Source organism: Chinchilla lanigera, unplaced genomic scaffold (assembly GCF_000276665.1).
Source record: "Chinchilla lanigera isolate Chin_1 unplaced genomic scaffold, ChiLan1.0 scaffold00032, whole genome shotgun sequence".
Classification (NCBI taxonomy): Eukaryota; Metazoa; Chordata; class Mammalia; order Rodentia; family Chinchillidae; genus Chinchilla; species Chinchilla lanigera.
This window is the reverse complement of record NW_004955433.1, coordinates 20458958-20482881: the sequence shown is the minus strand read 5'-3', so window position 1 is coordinate 20482881 and position 23924 is coordinate 20458958.

Below are 23924 nucleotides of genomic sequence, written 5' to 3'. Positions count from 1 at the left end.
CTATACACTGTGAGGTCAGTAGTAATCTTTGTTTTGCTAGTAACCATGAAACAATTTCCTATGCAGCATCTAGCATATATTCAGTATTAACAAACATTGCTTGTTTAATGAGTAACAGCACAAATAAATCCATGCCTCATGTGTTTATCAACAACTGTATTATAAAGATGCCTGAGGCCCGGTATGGATCAAACTCGGGAGATACCCATGCGTATGTCATGAATCCAGCCTGAATGATATTTGGTTCCATTATTCAGTCTTTATTAACCAAGAAAATGCTCATGATTCACAAAATACAAATTGTCATTTCATATTTTTTTTTGAAGGACTCACTTTGTAAAAGTCATGAAAAATTTTGTTCTGAAATTTAGAAAGCTTTTTAATATATTTTATTAAACTAAAAAGATACTCATCTTCCCTATGAATATAAGCTGTCTGTAGTTTGCTTGCATATTCTTATTAGTCACTTGATGAAAGAAAGCTACCACTCATAAAAATATGATAAAATTAATTTCTTATATTTTGCTAACATTTATTCTTTGTGTGTAACATCCATCCATGAAGGAAAGTGCACGTCATGCTGGTGTGTGAGTGCTCAGGGCAAAGTAGCCTCAAAAGATTCCCTGAGGACCCAGGGCAAAACCTAGGCTTTTTTCTCCCCAGCACTAGGAGCATGGTACAAAGAGGATCAAGGGCCCACTGACAATGCTGGCAGCTCCTTACCATTCCAAAGGCAAGAAAAAAAAGAAACTCTTTATATGTCTGCATCACAAATTGCAACGCAAATTAGTGTCAAGCACTACTGGTGGAAAAAATCTGTGGAAGACTGTTTTCTTCTAAATAAAATTTATCTTCTAAAGAAATTGGACTAAGTAGCTTAATATGTATTTATGTTACAATCAGAAAACAAGGCTTAATTTAAGTATAAATTTAATACATATTTGATAAATGAATGTGTCCTTATGTATGTATTTATCCCTCTTTATCTATCTGTAAAACTATTTTAACCAATAGAGTATATGTGCAAATACACAATCCATTCATCTGCATATATATTTTTTTCTGCCTATTTTGCCAGGTAAAATTCTTTTGAAATGCAACTTTATTTTGAGGACTGGATTTAATAATATGAATACAGCATTAAACAAAAATGAATAGTAATTTATTGGTGCCTTAAAAATAAAATATTTGGTAGTATATTGAGTAGAGCATAATCTTGTGCTGTACAGAGGAGCTAAAATTTTTTGTATCTTTTTTCTGTCTGTGATGTGACTGATTAAAGTATCGGGAAAGGTAAAGAAACAAATATCCTCTACATTAAGTATAGCACTTCAGTCAAAAATATATCTGTAGAAAGAGAATAAAAATAATGAAAAAAAGCATTAGAAATGACACAGAGCTTCACTGAACAAGATGGTAGAAATTCACCAATAGTTGTCATATTGCATATTGCTGTCTTCAGATTAGTTGTTCAGATGACCAGATATAAGCATGAAAACATGGTCAGAAAAAAATTTAAACATTAACTCTTCCTTTCAGTAGACCATTAGACACCAGCATGTATTTATCCCTCTTTACTTATCTATAAAACTGTATGCATTTATCCCAGCTCTCTCTTTCCCTCCCTCCCTCTCTCTCTCTCTCTCTCTCTCTCTCTCTCTATATATATATATATATATATATATATTCCCTTCCTTCTTTCTTTCTTTTTCTCCTTTCCCTCATCCCAGTTATTCTCTTTAAAATTTTACATATCTACGTTTAATAAACATATACATGTAAAACTTATATAGACCTCTATACATTGAATTCTTAATGCAATACATAGGTGCTGTACCTAGCTAATATCCTGAAAAAATGAGTATAGGAATTATATTTTCTTTATAAATGAGGACTCAAATGCATTTTTCTAGGTAGGATAAATAAGAAACTACTAGGATTAAGGGCAAATCTATTTTACTATTTATGCTTCTATTCATATTGCATTATGCAAGTGACTCCCTGCTTTGTTTGTGAAATTAAAGCAACATAAGAAAAGAGCAAGTAGGAGAATTATTTGCTTCATAGTGGGAGAAGAGCAACAACTAAGGACACAAACTTTGTATTTAAAAGGATGGAGTAAAAAGTGTGGGGACAGCAACTGTATGTGATACAGATTAGAAAAATGTGTATCTGAGGAAAAATCCTTTATTGTTTAAGAAGTCAAAGTGAGAAAAATGATAGACATCCTTAAGCAGATAAGTTAGAACAAATGTGAAAATACATGGAGGGGGCTGGGGATTTAGCTCAGCGGCAAAGCGCCTGCCTGGCAAGTGCAAGGTCGTGAGTTCGGTTCCTGGTACCGGAGAAAAACCAAAAAAAAAAAAAAAGAAAATACATGGAGGATGTATCAACTCACTGGTGAGTATTATATCAGAAGTAGAGATTCAAGGAAAAGAGAAGACTAAAAAGCTAAATAAATAATAGAAATATAGCATTCCAAAGAAAGCATCTGATACTTAGAACAAATAATCAGAAACTAGGAAGAGAGTTAACCTGAAGAATATGAAAGCTAATGACAACAGTGGACATACACTCATTCCATTTGTCTAGCAAGCCAAGACTCCTTTCATTCTATGTGGTCTTCACAGAGTTGTCAGTCTTGGAAAACCACAAAGCTTTGGGAAGAAAGGAACTGTAACACAGGTTGTACCAAAATAGACGCTTTCCCCTGATTCTAACTGTTAATCTGAGTATTAATTCAAGGGCAGTGGCATTACATAGGACAAGTCAAACAGGAGTCTTCTCAGTAGCTGAGCTAAAGAAATGGAACAAAGAAGTTGTATTTTGTTTCTGAATGTTCTGGGTCTGGGGACTTTGACTACAGAGCTGTGCCATTCATTTCACTATAATATGTGAAAAGATTGTTTTCGCAGTAAAACCGCACAGTGGAAAAACAAAGAGACAGAAAGAGTCCTTGTCCCTTCATGAACTAGTGCCCATCTCTAAGATACTAGGTTCAGCCACTCTGTCTTTCAGTCTGTGAACTAACTTGATGTTTTTCCCAGCAGACAAAGAGATCCTGATGAAATAACCACTTAGACACATCTTGATGCAAATGAAGGGCTTCAGAATAAAGGGAAGAAAAAGACAGACATTCATGGTTGGAAAGAAATGAATGTGAAGTAGAAAGGAACAGAATTCAGGGTTGTCTATTATTTGTCCTTGAACTGGGGCTCAGAAAATATAGAACATCAAAGATTCTAAAAGTACAAGTAGACCCAGAGGGGGAAACTTGAATGTACCTCTTCTGTAATATTTAAGACATGTTTCCTGCTCTCCTCCATCAACTATGATTTCCCTGTCCAGGAATTGTCATCTCTCATTATTTCTTATAAACATCCTCTTGAGCATCACTAACCTGATAAAGATGCTAATGTCTTATACCTGACTGGTATGGAGACTGAATCAAAGGGGACAGGGCCATTTAAAAAAAAAAAAAGCTTGATTTTCAGGCTTGACTCAAAGAACAAATCCAAAGATATTAATGAGCAAAAATGCACAAGTATTGTAAGGACTGTAACAGCATCCATGTTAGCTGCCACAATAATAAATTTGATATCATCTAATCTTTATCATTTGAGCTTTAATTATATATATAGAATACAGATATACTTGTCACTATGATTTTGCTTTTAATTTCCTCATAATCCTTTTCCTCTTTCACCTTCTTTGCTTTAACTCTTATCAAAATGTAATAGCATATTAAGACTCTAAAACCTAAGCATTTAACAGTGATATAACACAGGCAACCATATGCAGCAAAAATCCAAATCAACAAAGAACCTATTGCTTACATGTCAGCTAGCATTATTTTCAGTATAAAAACAGAAAGTATTTGAAAGTCAGACTAAGATCAGGAGGCTGAGTAGAATCTTCCTGGTCACTATGTCTTTGCATGCACTGGGAGGGAAAGGTAACTAAGCCCAGGATGTGCTGTTACTCATTTTCCAGAACTTCTCCATATGATGTGAAAGCTGAAAGCTGAAGAAACCTATCCTGTCTCTGACGATGCATTGTAAACATGAGTCTGTATAAATTGGCTTCTAAAAAAATTCAGTCCTGCAAGTTACATAACTTATAAGTTTAGTCAAAGTAACTAATCTTCTTCATAGACTGATAATGGACAAAATGATTATAACATCTCAAAATTTATTGATGTCTCATAAAAATATTACTTTCATTTTCCAGTACTTCATGGGTGAAAAATGTGTCGTTCTCCAGACTTACATCAAGTTTCTGCTAAGTGATAGAAAAACAGAGAATTCAACTGTTGGACCCTATCACAATCAGTTCAGAGCTGAATATGCAAAAATGATGAGACCTCTCATGCATCTTCTGGCAATCTGCTTTGGGGTGGTGTTCAAACTCAGGTGATTTTGAGATTTGAGAATAAAAGCACTACAATTGCTTAAAAGTACAGCTTAAATTCTGTCAATAAGAGGTCAGGCCACTTAGGATTATACTAAAAGTGATGGATTGTGTTGGCCTTTGGCAATGGCTCACATTTGAAAGCAGTCTTTTGATGTTCAATACACACCTTGCAATTATTTTTCATTAAATAATGATAGTTAATAGTCCCATAAAATACATGATTTATTGTTTTGAATTGATACCAAGCAGCATTTATCACAGTGAATAAATATCAGTTTATATCTAGACAGTGAATAATGATTTTGGCAAAATGCCAACAATCTTTTAACTATTGAATACTTATTAAGAATTTTTGCAATATCACATGGATAAAAAGCTGAATGCATTTACATCTTCATTTGTTATGTGGTTGTAGAATAATACTGACTGATGATTTTTTATAGAGTCTAAAGAACAACTAGCAACACACCATGGTCAATGATGAAACTATGCTGCTACACATTTGTGCATTTTAAAATTTAAAATACATTTTAAATTTTTTTGAAGTGAGAAAACTTTTAGATTGAAATTGTTTTCAATAGTGTATCTTCAAAATAAATGCTCATTCCAATATTTTTCAAATGGTGAAAAACTTCTCAAACTAATAATGGTAAAACAGTGCACTTCAATAATAAACACGTTTGCATAACTTGGAAACTTAAAGGAAGTGACTAGTACATAAGATGGCAAAAAGTTGCTACACACACACACACACACACACACACACACACACACACTGTTCTTGACAGAAAAAGGTAAAATTGTTCAAATAGCCATACCTTCAATCTGCTTTTTTCGACCTGGTTGAATTTGGGTAGAGATGGAGGGTCAGCTCCTTACTCAGTCTGTGAAGGGTAGACAAACAGAGATCAGCCCCTCCTTGTACTACCTTTGGCATAGTTATTGATACTTATTGATGTTGATGTGGATCTTCGAGGTATCCCGGATATCACTACCCTAATGGGTGAAAGGAGGATACAGTTCACTTCTTCCATTTAGAAATGAAAGATCCACTCCCCTTCCAGCTTCCCTGTCACTCTCGATCCTCTACAGAGAGAACTGAGATAGGGTCAAAGATCATTTCCTCCTTGAACCCTTAAAAACTGCAGAGGGCGACAGGTTTTTGATTCATCTTTGGCTGTTACTAACATATACTCCATAATATTTCTGAGTCAGTCTTCATTGGTCTGCTGTATTACTTCCTAATTTCCCCTTAGTTATAAAGAAGAAAATCATGAAAGAATGTTCCTACTCTATCGTATGAGATCTAGAAGCTGACTTTACTTTTTGAATTAATTTTGTTTTATAATAGACCTGAAATGTTAACCATGCTGCTAAATGCAGCTGCAATTTTTCTCACTTGTTTAATTTTTTAAAATATCTCCTGATATAGTTGTATCATTGCCCATAGACCACAAAACTGAGACTTAGAGTTTTATTTATTCAATTTGTTCAGACAACAAAAGCAAAACGTGACTTTGCACCCCTGTGTGTCTGACATCTATCATGCTTCCTAATGGATACAAAGATATTCACATTGTAAATAAAATGTGGATTATTTAAATATTTTTTCACAGGACCACCTTTTGTAGAGATAACTTGGATAAATATGACTCCCTACTTCCAGGTTTTCCTATTTTTGTCTCAACTCCAGGCAGAATGATAAATACACTGTTTGGTTAAACTTCTACATTGTCTCACAAGAGCATTAACAATTATTGCTTTGTTTACCATCTTAAAGTAGTGAAGCTATTACATTGCAGGAAATGTCTCTAGTGGAATTGATTAGGGTTTATAATACTCACTAAGACCCACTTTAAGAGCATCATCTCCAGAAGTACCACTCTCACCTATTCATTTAAACCCTTGCAAGTAACATTTTTCATGTTAAATCATTACCATCATGCTTTCTATATATGAGGCACTTAATTCTTAGATCCTTAACCTAACATATTTTTCAGAGGAAGTTGTGAAAGAATGCATAGTTCTTTTCTTAAGTGTATTAGGCTTAACATGTCAAAGTCTGTTGAGCTAGGTTATGTCACTATTTCAAATATGAACGTAAAACTATACAACCTCAATTTCCACTTATGTAGATACTGCCAGTTCATTAAGCTGGGACAGAAATCCAGGCATCAAAAATCTCTTTGTCCAGTAATTATATAGCCAATGTCTTCTATCACACTGGGTAATATGCAACCTTTCAGAGATAGTTTATTTCCAAGTAGGAAATCTCAACTCCTGCATTCACAAATATCTCCGTATTCTAGGATAAGAAAATAAAAGAAAATATTTAATGGGGAAAGAAGTATTTATCCCTGCTTTAATCAAGTACTCCCATTTAGATAAGCCTTGGAGATTTCAGGTGAGCAGACAATTAATTGTACAATACTACTCATGGGGGTATATTTTTTTTCTTCAGCTTTTAAGGCATGTGGTACATAAAGGAAATAACTTTAGTGAGTATATTCCATTTTCAGTCAGTACATTTTTGATAGGAGATGACTGTGTGGAATTTTTATATCATTGCTATTTAACTGCATGAGATGTTTAAGTAAAATAAATAGGAAAAGAGAATCCTATTTATTATCTTCCTTGACCTTTAGGGAAATGTTTACAATATCCCACAACTTTCAGCTATGTACCTCACCTAAGGTAGTAATGACATTATTAGAAATAAGAAGAGTGGTCTGAAGAAGTTAAAAGTGTTAATTAACCTAGTAATTTTTATAAGGAATCGTGCTTAGGTTGTACATATTTATTTTATGTTACCCTCTCCCACACCCAAAATCAATTAGTATTTTCAAAATAATCACTTTACAGTTACTATCATAGAAGCTTGGGAGGTTGAATGACTTGACCAATAACTTACATATACTAAGTTGCAAAGCTGAGGTGAAATCCAGTGTAAGTGTAAAAGGAGGAGTCTCCAAGCTCCAGCCAAAGTAATAACATTTGTAACAGGCTGCTATAAGCCTCACTATGGTGTCTTTACATGGTGTTCACACTGCGTGCCAGACTACTGCAAAACAGAGCTATCCATGATGGTGTGTGCTGAGATTAGCAAAGAGGACTGCTAATGCTACCACTGTTAACTAATCCAGTATCCTTCAAATGGAACAATGGATGAGAACAGAGCACATACACGCAATACTTTTCCTCCATGGGTTGTGGTTTCTTGCTTTGTGTTTCTCACTGTGTGACTTACAGCCTACTACATAAACAGGAGCTAAGTGGGCAAGGGGTGACAACTCGGATAGAACAGCTTCCCTTAAAATGTCCATTCCTCTATAGGTAAGCATGAAAAAGTTTATTTATTTGTCAGACTGGACTAATTCATGTCATTTTTCAGTCTGTTGGTGCCCTTCCTATTCAGAGGTAAATCCTTCTTTCACATGTCCCAGGGAAACACAAAATCACATAATCTTGAATCCAAAGCTTAAAATATTAAGCACTTTAGAATGGAGAATTCCATATACCTGTTTCTATATCATTATTATTATTGCATGCACATAGATGTGTATATGTTTTTATTCATGTGTGTTTGTCAAAGCATGATATATGTATGAACTCTGAGGGAGTTGTTCTTTATGCATTCATTGTTATAGTGTTATTTATTGCAGCTTTTAATTATTCAAAAATCATAGATTTGGGCTTGGAATAATACTCTAAGGGATTTATTCTTTTGTGCCCACATATACCGTTATAATATCACTAGATTAATTTACATACAAAGACATTGGTAGAAAAGCGTACAGTAATTTTCCTATCAGTTTATGTCAGCCTGTGCTCCAGTAACTCCATTAAAAGCAAACAAGCCCAAGAAAGTAGTCTCACTGTCAGGGCTCCTCTAGATCTGAAGCCTGATCTTTGCCAGTCTGCTCTGTGCTCCCTCCCCACTTACCCTGCTACCACCAAGATTAACAGGTGTGAATTTAATCAATGTGTCTTTTGGCCTTTTGTTGGAATTAGCCAATTGGAGAGCATCATAAAATATTGGAGGAGAGTGGCGCAAATTGGGATAAGAGTATTTTCTCCTCCTCTAAGGAATTGTCTCTGACTGGGCTGTTCTCTAGTGTGGGCTTCATATGCAGCATTTCACTCACAGTTTCCTTTAATCCCTCTATTTAGCCACCTCTATGCACCTCACGCTGCTTAAGGCCTGAGGATAATATACCATATGTGGCAGTGTAAATTACAACTTTCTACATTTTTAAAATAGTGTCCTTATTAAAACATTATTATAATATTGTAATTTCTGTGTCCTATCTTCTTCTTATTAGGATACTACCATAGACTTTTAAAAACCTTCTTGTTTTACTTCTTAAGTAATTTCACTTTAAAACACACACTCAAATATAATTCCAGAACTAAATTCATAAACTTAAATCTGGTGGCATTAGGAAAGCAGTTAAGCAGGGCTTGTTCTCTTCTTTAACAATGGAGAAAAGGTTCTTTAGGTAGCAGTGTAAGACAATGATCAAGATAGGACCATAACTCTGACCTTAGGAATTCTACAAAGATTCATGGGTTTTCTACCATAACTTTCCCTGTGAATTGCACACATTTATACAACTCATCATTCTGTACTTTATCCATAAGATTATACTGGGGTTCTCAGTGCACATTTTTTCAGCAGCATACTGCATTTTATGTCATATGAACCTTTTTTCTTTCAAAATGCAATAATGCAGTGTAAAGTATAAATAACTAGTTTCACTTAAAATGCCATTTTCAAAATTACTGTGTTTTTGTTTGGCTGTGGAAACAATTTAAGTCAGAGCCACAATGGGTTGACTGCAAAGAATATCTCACTAGACAGGTGTTAGCTCTGCAGTGCAAATATATTTTGAGTCTTTTTCAGACTTGTCCTGGTTCTTTTCAGTAACCGACTTGATTGTCCTTGACAAATTAATCTAGTCAAGCATAAAATACACCCAGTCTCACAGTGTCTGAAGATTTCTTTTCCTGCTAGTTACCAAGCTGATCAGGTGTAAACCATCTTTTCTGACTAAAATAATTAGAAAGACACTTAATCTCAGGGGATTTAATTTTTGTGTGTGTGTGTGTTACACAACCCATGAAGGACCACAAACACTTTTCGTTGGCTTGCTCTGCCTGCTAGCATCTCATGGTGTTTTAAATCAGTGTAAATCATTTATCTACCATGTACTTTTAAAAACTTCACTGCATTCCTTTGTACATATGACAAAAGAAGTCAGAAATAATCTTTGATGATGAGCAATTCTGTTGAGCCCTGAGTGACTCTACTCTTTACCCTTTGTAGTCACCTGAAGTTTGACTAGCTTTCGCATATGCTTTTCACCATGAAGACTTGTGCTGTCTGGATGGATTCCTTCATTCAAGTATTTTAAGGATGCCAAAGTCATGACTTCTAAAGCTCTTAACTCACATTTTAAAATGAGAATGAGAGAGAATTCACTCTGGTCTTAATATTGCAAACTTTCAATGAAATTGTGTATTAATTCATCTTCACACAAATTTTGGACTAATCAGAATTCCTGAACAATATGTCCAAAACCACATATAGTGTGGTCTCCATTCCTTCATCCATGATATTCTGTCATATTTTATTTAAATCTCTTGAGCTTTTTCCCCTACCTTCTACATTTCATTTGTCAGTTTTAAATGCCTTTATTATGATTAGAATTATATCGTTTCCCTTGCAATTTACGAATGTCTTCTTTCAGTGGAATAATCCATCAACTAATTTCTTTGCAGGTTTTCTTCTACAAATAATTTAGCAAACTTCATTGCTTTAGCTATTCATTTGGGTAGAAGGTGCTCTCCATCATTTGATTGCTTTTTTCCTTAACTCTGGGTTGATTCACAATATGTATTTTAATATAACAGAGCAAGTCTTGTTCTTAATGTTGTCAGGTTGGAGGATGCAATCTTTAATCAACAACAATAACAAAGTCATGGGACTGTTAACATTTCCTTCCTACCTGTTTATCTTCTCCTAGCATGTGAATATCCATTGTTACCCTCTCATTCTGATTCTTCAAGCCTTCACTTTGCAATCATACTGTGGGAGAAAATTATTCTTGTTTCTTCCTTATTTGTTTGTGGATTCCTGTTTCATTATCCCATTTTTTCACTGAGTGTTATTTCTGTCTGCTCTTTTAAGCTGAGAATCTTGTAGTAAAATTATGTCAGAAAGAGGAAACTGAAAATGTTCAGGTACATTCTTAAGAGTACTTTACAACTACATTCTTATATTATTCAGCTTTCTCATTACTGGGACAAAATGACACTCACAACTTAAAGGAGGAGAGGTTTAATTTGGCTCACTAATTGGGAATCTATGACATGGTCCACCAACTCCAATGCAGAAATATCATGGGTGAAGAACATGCTGGAGCAAAGCTGCTCACATCATAGCTGATAGAAAGGAAAGAGAGAGAAGAAGCCAGAGGGGGAGATATACCCTCCAAAGCATGCTCCCATGACATACCAATTCCATCGAAGTCCAGCTTCTACTAGAACATTTTGCTATGAATTAATTTACGGATCGACCCATTGATCAGTGTAGCAACCCTCAGAGCTAGTCTCCCTCCAAAAGCACCTCTTCTGAAAACATTGAGACATTTAGGGGACCCTTGGAATCCAAACCATAACATTTTCCTCCTTGCCCCAAAACCAGTGATGTCCACCTCATGCAACATATATTGAGTCCAACTGTGAAGAGTACAAAAGTCTTAATTCTTTCAGCAACACTGAAAAATCCAAGTCCAGTGTCTCCTTTGAGATTTAGGCAGGTTCATAGCTGTGAGCCACTCTCAAAATTAAAAAAAAGAATACATACTTCTAACTAATAATGGCATAGGATAAATATTTCCATTTCAAAAGGGAGGAATACATGTATTGAACAAAATTAGACCAAGGCAAGAACAAAAGTCAGCAGGACAGTCATTAAATCCTGCAGCTCCATGCTCTGCACCCAGGGCACTTTTTGGCCAGGTGTAAACTTTAAATGGCTTGGGTAGCCTTGCCCTGTGATCATCCTGCATGCAGTCTGCATAGTTTCTCTTTTAAGCTGGCTCTACTCACAGTGTGTGGCTTTCCCAGGGAAAGCCACAACTTCCTGTAGTCTCCTGTAGACCTTCAACTCCACTGTGACGGTTTAATGTATTGTCCTTTCAAGGACAACTTACCTGGTGTCCCAGGGCTTCCTCTGAATTCTAGGTGAGGTTTCCATGACACATAGCTCTTACATTCTACATGTATGAAAAATCAAGTGCATGTTGCCAAGGTGAGCAATCAGCTCAAGCAGTAGCAGCGCACCCTTGACCATGGCTACAGAGGCCTTCCAATGCCAGGATGGCTAAATTGAGGAAAACACTACCATAGTTGGCTCTCACCCTGGAATACCTTTCTCAAAGCATAGCCTTTCAAGGAGTTTACCTTTTTGCACACTTAAATCTGTGATGAATGGAGTATGACCATTTCCTGAGCTGCCCTCAAGGATTCTTTCCTATTGTCTGGTTGAAAAGTACTTAGATTGCTTTTGCTGATACTGCTTCTCTTTTACTGCCTTTGTTAGCTAACTCCAAGGCTGAAACAGTATGGAGGAAGTACCTGATATGGGAAAGCTGCTCAGCTCATGGCTATCAAGAATCACAGTGAGACCTGGGGAGCCTATATGGGAGACACACCCTTAAAAGCACACTTCCAGTGGCACATCTCTTCCAACCAGCCTCTGCCTCCTAATAGCACACATACTTATGAATGGATCAATGGATCAATCCACTAATAAGAATAGTGGGCTTGTAATCCAGTCCCCTTTGAAAAGCCTCATTTCTGAATACATTGAGACTTTTGAGAAACATTCTAGATTTATACCAAAATAGTTTTTAGTAATCTATCTTAGCACAACTAAATTCTTTACTATTGTCACGTAGCTGTTTTTTTTTTTAAACTTACATAAAGTACTTTTATCTTGAAAGGTATATATTACTCCACATGATTAGATTTAGTTTACCAGACTTAGTAGACACCAGAATAACTTGGTGTACTAGTTAACATAGATTTATGGTCCCAAGTCCCAAAGGTTATTTCTCCTTTTCTAGCTTTAAAAAATCACATTCTTTTGACTCTTTTTGGTGTAAGAACATGTATATAACCCACTTCTGGCTTTTAAGAAATGCTAGCAAGGATGAGCTTCTCTTCTGATACAAAAAGTACAAACTCTTCCTAAAATATGTAGCATTGCCCTTTTGCCACAACTACTGCTTTCTGCCATAGGAAGAGGATGCATTTAGAGAAATGCAGTCGTCTGTAGCAACATCATGAAGTCACACGATGAGAATTACATGTGAAACTCTTACTTGTGGGATGATAATTTGGGTCCTGAATGACTTTGTTTGATCTCTGCCTTAGTTCTTTAATTTCTAGTTTTCTTATAACAAATAGGCTATTATTAAAGTAAATGTAGTCTGAAATTAGTTGACTTTCTGTTTCAATGTATACAGGTACCCCTGTATATTTTAGAGGATCTGTGATTTCAAATTTTCAAATGTCAAAATTTTCACATCTGCGTATATTTATATTCTCTTGGGCAACTAGTGTCCTGTCATTGGGTCAGCTATACCTGCTCTACACTGTATTTAATTTGCTATGTATTTCCTCTCTAAAAGTAGTGCTACACAGTGATTTGGTCATTGACATCCATTGATGGATATATAAAAAAAAAAAGCAATTTTAAAGAAATAGATTCCCTTAAAACAACTGCATTTGAAAATGTCAGAGTAGAGTTTTATGATGAATTATACATGGGAATGAATTTAATATTTTTAAATCACAGCAAGACAGAGATTTAGGTGCTACTGCATACTCTTGGAAAATATATTCCAGCTGTTCTAGAAAGCATTATCACAGCATAACCTGGCAAAGAACCCTGATCTTGACTATATTTTATTCCAGGCCATTGCCTAACATATGGATGGAAATTCCCACAGAAAACACTACGAGCCTGATTGCAGAAGCAATCAGAGGAGAACAAAGCTCCACTTGACTCAGTATCTAGGCATAATGCAAAAAGTGCTATTCAGTTCACTTTGCTGTGTTATCTTGGAAATTTTTGCCCATAAAATAATTCAGAGACACAAAGAAGCATAACACTGTCTTTCATTATTCTGACAATTACTTTGTTGCCAATTTATAATAAGAAAACAAAAGGTTTGTAGTTCAGAGGGTAATTTCTTTCTTTCTTTCTTTCTTTTTTTTTTTTTTCCAATACCGGGAATCAAACTCACGACCTTGTGCTTGCCAGGCAGCCTTTGTGCTGCTGAGCTAAATCCCCAGGCCCCTAGAGGGTAATTTCATCTCTATCATCTATTTTACCCTTGAAAAAAAACTATGCACAACCAGTAAGTCAGAAAATACTTTCATAGTTTTACAACTAAAGGGATTAGGATTTAGAACTCTAAAATTTGGTAAGAAGAGGCTCATTAAGGTCATTCATTCTCTTTTACAAATAAGTGTGAGATTCGTGCAGCAGATTTCCTACTTAGGTTATCCTTTTCTTAGAAGACACAGAGACTTTCACATGGTCACTCATGAGTCAGTGGTAGGATTAAAACTATTATCTAAATCAACTCACATCCAACAAGTATGTTCCCATAAGTGATAATTCTTTGTGTGAAGCTGATGTCACATTCTTTTTCCTCGATTTCAGAATCAGGAATCTGATCGAGTATGAACACAGGGAATCTCCAGTACTGTGCCCATAGTACATAATTAACACTGTGGTGAATTTCTAGAGCTGTGGAGATAGAGGTGCTTCTGTCGAAGGTCTGTCTTATCCCTGGGTAAGAACAGCAGCATAACAGCCTGAATTATAACAAAAAGTATTTGAATTGTTAATCAGTGTCTGATAGAAGAGCAGGTTGTCCTTGCCAAAACTGAATAACTATTAGATCTAGGTAGACTTTTCTAGTGACCCAGTAATATGATATAGAAATATAAGAGTAATGAAGGGATAAAAATCACCATCACTTGTGTAACACAGTTTTACCTCTTAAAAGAAAAACAAATGGGGAGAGTTGCTGTGACAATTTCACTACACACTTTAACTGAGATGCAAAAACAACCAGAACAATACTACCTTTAACATAATTTTTCCAGCTGGATGGGCATGGTTGTATATTCCTGTAATCTCAGAATTTGGGAAGCTGAGGCAAGAGGATCTCCATGAATTCGAGGTCAGCCTTGGCTGGTTAGTTCAAAACTAGCTTGAACTACATACCAAGACCCTTTCTGAAAACAAAACAAAACATAAATAGAAAAACAACAACAACAAACAAAACATGATTTTTCCAAAGGGAGGGGAATCTTTACAAATTAAAACACACATGTGAACACACACAGATGGTTGTTATATGTGTGTATAAGTACACATGTGTAGATAGATGAGTGCTTAGGTCAAAAAATAAATAGATCCTACCCCATATGAATATCTACATAAAGGAAAATAAGATCTTTCATTGTAATGAGTTATTACCTGCATTGTGATATAAAACCGGTGCACTTTTCAACTATTAATTCAAGCAGCATGAAATGAGCTCCGGCTCTGCTCAAGGCCCTGAGAGAAACATTAAGGGGTGTGTAAAATGAGTAATACCTTGCATACATGCCTGTTAAACAACTTACCATATTGTTGAACATGTTTGTGTTCATCCCAGACAGTTTAGAAGGGAAGAAATGGTTTAATGGGGGAATCAGAGGCCATGATTGATTGTTCTTTGTTTTTGTGGTTCCTGGAGAGTAGCATGATAAGTGATATACATTTTATTTTTATCCACCTGCAATCTTGTTCTTGATGTCAAGATTAGGAGAGACATTCCAGAAGTCAAACAGAGCAAACATGGAAGTCTCTCTCTGAGTTATATAGGCCTTTAAATTAAATGCTCCATGACAGGATAGACAAATAACTCCAAGGCATATTGTACCATTGTTTGTCCTGTTTTTCTAATAGTGTGTAAATAATAAAAATATATTTATGAACTATATTTCATGTAAGAATTTTTTTACATAATAAAACCAAGAATATCAGTCTTCAACTCATATTAGTGGCTTTGTTAATTATGTAATTTACTCAGAAAAGACATTTTCTGGATTTGTGGGGAAAATATTACTATTTACAATCAATTGCATGGGCCTGCCACTTTATTTTCCAGTATGACACAAAAGAAGCAAGAACTGTAATAGAAAAAAATAAGTTGGTACATAATACACATACACACAGTTGTTTTCACTAAGATGACAGGCAATAAATAAGACCCAGGACTGAATTATGTTTGCATATGTATACAAATATACGGCCATAAACACTTTTTATTAAAGAGGAAAGTGACTATGTGATCAAGATATAATTTTTGAAGTGCGGTAATTTCATTGACAGTGAAAAGCATTAAAATTGCACTTTTAAAGCCATCTCATTGAACTTTGAAATGAATGACCTTAGTGATCACATGAGTTAAGATGCTCTTAAAAGAAATGGAAAAATGAGGTGAGAACATATCTCCTTGTAAATATTCACTACTGAGTTACTCAGGGAATGAAGCACAGAATGAAGACAAGTCTCAATTACATTGTGACTATTAGTTGCTTTCCTATCTGTATACTTACTAACTTCAACCATAAAATAGCTAGACAGAGGCAATGAGCCTTACATACTCTAAGGTGCAAATCCATCCAGAAAGAGTGAATGTTTTTCTCCTGAAAGTAAAATAATCTATTTCTCTTTGGTCTAATTTGGACAGGGCTCATTCCTAACTCTGAGAAAAAGAAAGACTCTGAATGGTCACAGAATGATTTAGTATCTAGGACTCTGCTGCCTGTGTTGATATTGAGCAGCCTTGATTGTTAAAACCATGTTGCCTTAAGCAAGTCACTTAAACGTTTTGCTTCCATTCTGAATATATCAATGGCAGATAACAATGCATATCTCATATATTTTATTATATACCTGATTCAGGAAATTGCTTAGGATACACTTACATATAGGTACACTCATATCTATCATTATAGGTACACTCAATTTACACTAGTCTATGAATGAAGTGAAGAGGGTAGATATATATCTAAAATAAAATTCAGTTATTAGTTTGTAAAGTAGATGTAGACTATACCCAAATAATTATCTACAGTAGTGATTTAGTGGAATATTCAATAGCAATATGTTTTACAAACATGTGCATTATAAGCTCCTTTTACAAAATGGAGCTTGCACTAGTAAAAGTATATCAGATTAATAAAAGTATAGAGAACAGAGATCCATAGTCATTCTGCTTTGCTAATTCTGCTTGCTATGTGTGTCAACAATCTCTTCTACATTGCATCTACTTGAAAAAGTTGAAAAAGACTATTCTAACATATCGGGCAGCACTTTTTTTTCTAAGCAAATAGTCTCAGAAAGGTTAAGTGGACTTTCTTCAACTTTGACGAGAAGTTTCCACATTTAAAATTAACACTATTTTGGACATGCCAAGTTGTAAATATTCATTTGTTAAATCTCAAAAGTTATGTCAATTGAATCCCTAAAATATTTGCCTGGTTAACCCAAAAAATTTCCACAACCTGGCATTGATTTACTCCACGGGAATTCAGTAATGATGCACAGCGTGACATTTGTGAAGCAAATGCATTCCTACACCAAGGAATCTTCCAAGGAAAATAATTGAGTGATGAACGGACCTTCTGTTGTGTCTTTCATCACTTTCTGAGCACAGCGACTATTCACATTTTGGTTTGGTCCCAAATAAACCTGACATAAACATCCCAGCAGGTGTCACATTTCCATGGCAGTGACAATGTTGTTGTAATGCCATGGTGTAAAAAGGCATAGAGCTGGAAAGCTCTTTGTCTCTTCTTCCTCTGCTCTTACTCTTACCACAGGGTGATGACACTATCTGTTTATTTCTCCTCTGCCCCATTGTACTTGAAGCTATGTGATGACAAGGGAAATATATGTCCTCTATAATTCTGACCATTATTAACTAGGACATTTAGGGAACTAAAATGGATATTTAAGATGAAATTTCAATGAATTAGTGAATAAATAGTAAAATTAATTGAAATCTTAAGGTACTTTTATAGACTTATTGCTAGAGGAAACTCTTTAAATTTTGCCCATGAATTTATCTCCAGAAAAGAAATACTGTCTTTCTCACTCCTTTAAGTCAATGAGCAGTACTACTTAATCAAGGCCACCAAATTAAAGTACTATGTGACAATTCTTATTGTTTTCCTTTGTAGTGATCCACACTCTTTCTTTTAAATATACTTTGTGTGGAAGCAGAGTAAAACCTGTCCAGTATCTTTCTACCATTAAATTATGTGTTCTTAGAATGCCCACATGAAGATTATGTTTCTGCACTGAACAATTCGAATTTGTTCCACTTCCATTCCTTTGATATAATTTCAATGCTAATTATTAATCATTCAATGAAATTTTATTTGGCATCTGTAAACTATCTAGGCATCCAGTCAGGCAATTATTATGATTATCCTCCGGTGTTTTAATTCTAATTGAAGCAAGAAACTACAATAATTCACTATTTTGAATAAAGTGGCAAAGCAGAACTCTTATATGGGAAAATGTCACACATTAGCAAAAAAAAAAAAAAAAAACAAAAAAAAAACCAGCATTACAGTCTCAAAATAGCTATTTCCTAAATATGAGGTTTTCTTATGTCTGTGGAGAAGTGATGTGCTTCTGTGGCTGAAAATAATATTAAAACATGACATAAAACATCACACATGCACAAAAATACACACACACAGAGTTTGCCGTGATTTAAATATGATGAGACTGTGGTACAAAATGACCAGATATATCCAGACAGCTTACCTACAAATATAATTGTTTCATCTAAACCTAGCCTTTTTGATACACTTGTTTTGACCACAATTTCATTCTGAGAGATAAAGGTTTAGCTTTTCCTTTCAGAGAACATTAAAAGCAGTGTTTCAACTTAAATTTTTCAAGAATTATCTAGGTCACATTCACAGCCTTTAACTGGCATGGTGAAAGCCTTTCTTTTTTCCCTGGGTAACAGAGGCTATGTAGGTGTGCAGAAAGATGGACAGGGATCCATGGCTTCTCAGTCTCATTCTCACATTTTCTCTAGTCTCAGGGGTGATTTTTCAGCTTTTCAGATTCACAAACTTAATTTCACTGCTTTATAGTGTGAGAGGGCTCTAGCCATGGTGAATCAATTCATGTTATTTTAAAACACAAGAGACAGCTAGAGAAGCCACAGTGTTAAGGCATTAATTGATGTTTTTAAAAGAGTCTAATGGAATAAGCTTCACTGTTTGTCAGAAATACTCACCCCCACAGGATAACACTCACGGGAATCTATAATTATATTGTTCTTCGAACAAACACTACAACACATCTACTTAACTTGGAGTGTATTGCTGGGGCACTCTGACTTTCACAGAAGACCTGAAATTCAACATTTTCTATTCAACCATGAAGCACAATTCCCACCAAATAGTTTCTTTTTCTACCTTGTCTATTTAAATAAAAACTCAATGAGATTATGTTTTAAATCTAATCTCATCTGATATCAATGTGGCCTGACTTCTTCGTCCCCACTTCTTAGACCAATCAAACAATAATATGAGTAACTGTACATAAAGTCTTTATCAGATGAACACTGGAAATGGCTTTGTAATCTCAGATCTTATCTCATAACCTGGTGAAACAATAGGTACTCTACTGAACTTTTAGCATAAACTCTCTCCTAATGATAATGTCTTATTGTAGCATTTCTATGGCTCACATGCATATATTTTTAATATATCAGAGATACTGTAAATTCTACCACTTCTAAGTTTGAAATTCAAGATCTTTTCTACAAAAATAAATAGCTTTATCACCAAATACCCCTTATTTAATTTTTTTTTCTTTTTTTTTTTGGTTTTTCTCCAGTACCGGGAACCGAACTCACGACCTTGTACTTGCCAGGCAGACGCTTTGCTGCTGAGCTAAATCCCCAGCCCCAATGCCCCTTATTTTAGTGAATAGAAACATTATGCACAAAACCATCCAAGTTGTTATAGAAAAATATCATAATCTTCAAGCTTGAATTCCACAATATGAAGATATTTCTCTATTTTGACCAAGTTACAGTGATTTTGTGTCCCTTTCAATTCATATTGGCATAAATTCCTAACTTTCCTTGGAATCCACTTGCCAAATATTTCCATAGATCCTCAGAATAAACACTACGTAAGAAGTTTCTGCAAAAAGTAATGATTATTTTCTGTGTTTTCCCTTAAGGAAGAACATATAGACATATGCCTTTAGACAGAGTGGGAAATATGACATAACTTGATCTTACACACTAAAAAAACTACATAACTAAGAAAGAAGTGAATGCTGTATTCCCACAAAATAAGCATAGAGAAGGCTATGCTTGTTAAATTTCAAAGGAAGCAAATGAGGTGACTCCAACATATCTTCTGGCTCTCTGACTGTGGATGCCTGAGTAGACTGCAGATCAAGGAAACACAGCCCAAGCAGAACATAAGGCGACTGAGGAGTCTGAGCTTGGTGCTCTGAATTGCGCGAGTACTATTTAAATATCAATGACAGTGAAGTACTTCAACAAGGTTGAAATATAAAGGCAGTATGCTTCATAAAAGGAGGCCACGCAGTACGTGATTTTCACTCATATTGTTTTTTTTTACTTCTGTGGAGAAAATAGATTTGTGGTGTGGTTTCCTGAACTTGAATGTCAAAAAAACGTATTGTATTAATGTGGGGGAGGGAAGGTGGGTAATTATATCTAAAATATATATGATTGCATTTGAAGGGTGTATTGGTCAGCTTTATTATTAGTAGAAGAAAGCACCTAACACTTATAACATAAAGGAGGAGAGGTTTAATTTGGCTCACAGTGTAGAGGATGCAGTCCAGCGTTAGTTGTGCCAGAGGTGTGTGGTTGAGCACAGCTGCACACTTCTTGGTGGCTGGAAAACTGAGCACAAGGGAACAGTGCCAGGGAGAGCTTCTACTCTAAGGCAAGCCGGTAATAACCCACCACCTCCAAGTGGGCCTCACATTCTAAGCACACATTCAGTGATAAACATCTGAATTAATCCACTGATCAGTATAGCGCACCCATAGTCCTATCACACCTCCAGGATTCTATTAATTCCATCAAGTACAACTTGATTAAAAAAGGACGATGAACATATTATAAAGTTACACCTCAGTCTGCCTATTAGAAAAACAAAATTGAGCAATGTGTTAAGCAAAAAGGATGATGAACCTATTCAAGAACATATTTATATAGAAAACTCTACTATTTAACACTATGACAAAAATCAAACAAATTAAGGTTTGTGGTAAAGCTAGGAAGAGATCTAAATATCAGCTCTGGATTTATTAACACAAATTCTCAAAGTTTTTGTCCCTCTAAATTTTAGTCACTCTGTCCTGCACATTTCTACTTCACTGTATAAAATAGTGCTGTCTTTCTGATGTCTGAATGAACGGCACTTTCTGTTTTTCGGTGGTTTCATTTATACGTTGCACAATACAAAATGCCTGTCAAGTCACTTGCTCAACTTAGAATTTTATGATCAAAGAAATTTTGAAAAACTTTTGTCTGCATAATAGTATACATTTATATATATATATTAAAATTTATGAACAATTTAAAAAATGAAAGATCACTTTTATTCTGAGTCTTGGTTTTTTACCCTGATTTGATAGACAGCATCTCACTACTTCTTCATACTTAATTCTTTAACATGAAAGAATTAGGGTCCTAGAGAAAAGTTGAGTTAGTGCCTGTATCATGAAATGTTTCATACAGACAGATTAAAGTGAATTTATTGACACACAGTTCAAATTCAAAGAGGAAAGACCAACTTGTGAAATCAAATGCTACTATCACAGTGTTCAAGTTTGCTGGCTAAATCAGTTTTCGAAAGATTGCAATTTACCCCGCTAGACTGCCGGTGTCCATATTGTCTCTGTGTTTCTCCTCAAATTAGCTCCACATGTAAAAGAGACCCAGCTATGCCAGGTTCTTTGGTTATCTCATGCCATCTGAGGCAGTTACACAGGTACCTACCCTTTTAATTAAAAGAAATATGTTGATGAGGAGCCGAGGATGTAGTCCAGTGGTTGTGTACCTGCCTGGCAAGCACAAGGTCCTAAGTTCAATTCTTGGTACCAAAAAACAATTTGATGGAACAATTTTAAGTTATGTATTTTTGACCTATGTATTTTGCTATTTATTTTGTGGCTTTTAATAATGCACAGCTAAATGTAGAATATGCACTAGATATTAATCATCACAACACAAATAACAAAGAAATATAGCCCAGAAGAAATAAAAGATGCCATGTTAATATGGTGTTAAGGCATATGAAATATCAATATTTCTGTATATCCCAAATAACATGCATTATATGGAAAAATTCTCTTTTAGTATATTTGCTTCTTGGTTGTCAATCAGGATCCAGTTAAAATGGGCACTACTGTTTGGTAAGTGCAGGATGATAAAGTTCTCACTAAATGTAATCACATGAGGTCCAGTCAGAATTTTGAGTGTTTCTTGTTGATAATCTGCCTCTATTATCATTCCTATATACATTTGTTCACTTAACCAATAATCACCTTTGAATGCACTAGTTGCAAGTAACCATCCTTGGTTATGGAAGGAAGAGTGCTAGAAAGATGTTACATCAAGAAGCATCAAGAAATACATTAAGAGAAAAGGGTATTTCAGATAACTATAAAAAAGGAAGGCATAAATCTCACAACTGAGAGAAATGACATGAAATGAACATTTATCCAGTTCCTCTTATGTATCTGCATTATGCTAAGCCCTATAATATGAAAGGTTAAGTGTATTCGTTTGCTAGGATTATATGACAAAACACTAGAGACTGAGCAGCACTAACACCATAACTGGATTTTCTTGTAGTTGTATAATTTAAAGGTAGAAGGGATTGTTAGGTGTGGTTTCTGCTGAGGCCCCTCTCTTCAATTTGAAGATTATTAGTTCCTCTCTGTGTCTCTTCTTGCCCTTGATATTGTATATTTGTGTCCTAATCTCCTCTTATCATGACATCTATAACATTAGAATTGCCTATGTACAAAACACTTTACTGAAATCTAATTATTTGTTCAAGGTATACTTGTATTCTGAGATACTGAGGATTAGGATTTTATCATTTGAACTGTGAGGCAACACATTCAATCTATGCACTAAGATCTGTTTCGTTCTTTTTTCTCAATTCATAGTGTTCACTCTCAAATTCAGAGCGGGAAGCACGTTGCCATTGGATACTCTTAATTCTTGAGCTACAAACTCTTCATATCAATCACAAGAGAAAAGTTACAATGTATCACATGCATTTCTCAGAATTTACAGTAATTTATTACACCCTCATATAGTTCTACGTGATAGGCATTCACTCCATTTTTTAAAGACAAGAAAAACAAAAATGAGGCCAAGAGAGTTTAAGCAACCAAATAATTGTCTTATAATCAGGAAGAGATAGATGCCAGTTCTAAATAATTTTTTCTACTGCAAACTTATTTCTTTTCTTCAGGAACTTGCTAATTTCAGATATTCTGACTCATGGAAAACATATCAGAATAAGTTATAATATTTGATTTGATAAAATATGACCTAATATGGATAACAGTAGCATACCTCACAATTGGAAGTAAAGTATGGGATATTATGGTATTTGAATGCATTGACAAAAATGGTTGAGACATAAACTATTCAAAATTAAATTAGCAAAAATAAAGGGGAAAATTAGTACATAAATAGATTATCTTCAGGCTCTTGAAAAACATACACATTTAAAACAGGCTACAATTTTTTTCTCACTCTGTTTCTAAGGAATTAGCATGTTTTACTAATTCTTTTTTGTTTGATCTTCTTCTCATTGCTAATCCAGCAGCCCTAATATTCTTAGGAAACTTCAAACTATCTCTACTGATGTGAACCCTGTGGGCTGCAATCTGAGGACAAAAGAAAAGGAAAGGAACTGACACGTCTGTCTAATGGGCCAAGATGTAAATGAGCAGCGGTAAATCAAGAGAAAAAATGAGCCCCTGAATTTGCACACTGCTGGGCTGAATAGGAATGAGAGGGCCCATCTGTCTAAGATGGAAGAAATGTGTGACCTCTGGAAGAGGAGCACCAGAATTCTTTAAAGATGAGAAATGAAAATGTCACCAACATTCTGAGAAAATACTACTTCCAGGGAGCAGATTAATGAAGCAGAAGCAAAGCCCAACTGTCAGCAGCTGAATTATTAAAGGAGGAAAAGGAGAATCTATGGACAGGTGCAGGCTTGTCCAAAAATTGAAGACTCTTACACCAAATCGCCCACTGAATACAAGAAGATTCACTTGACTTTTATCTGAACACTTTAATCGCTAACTTGCTTGACATTTTATC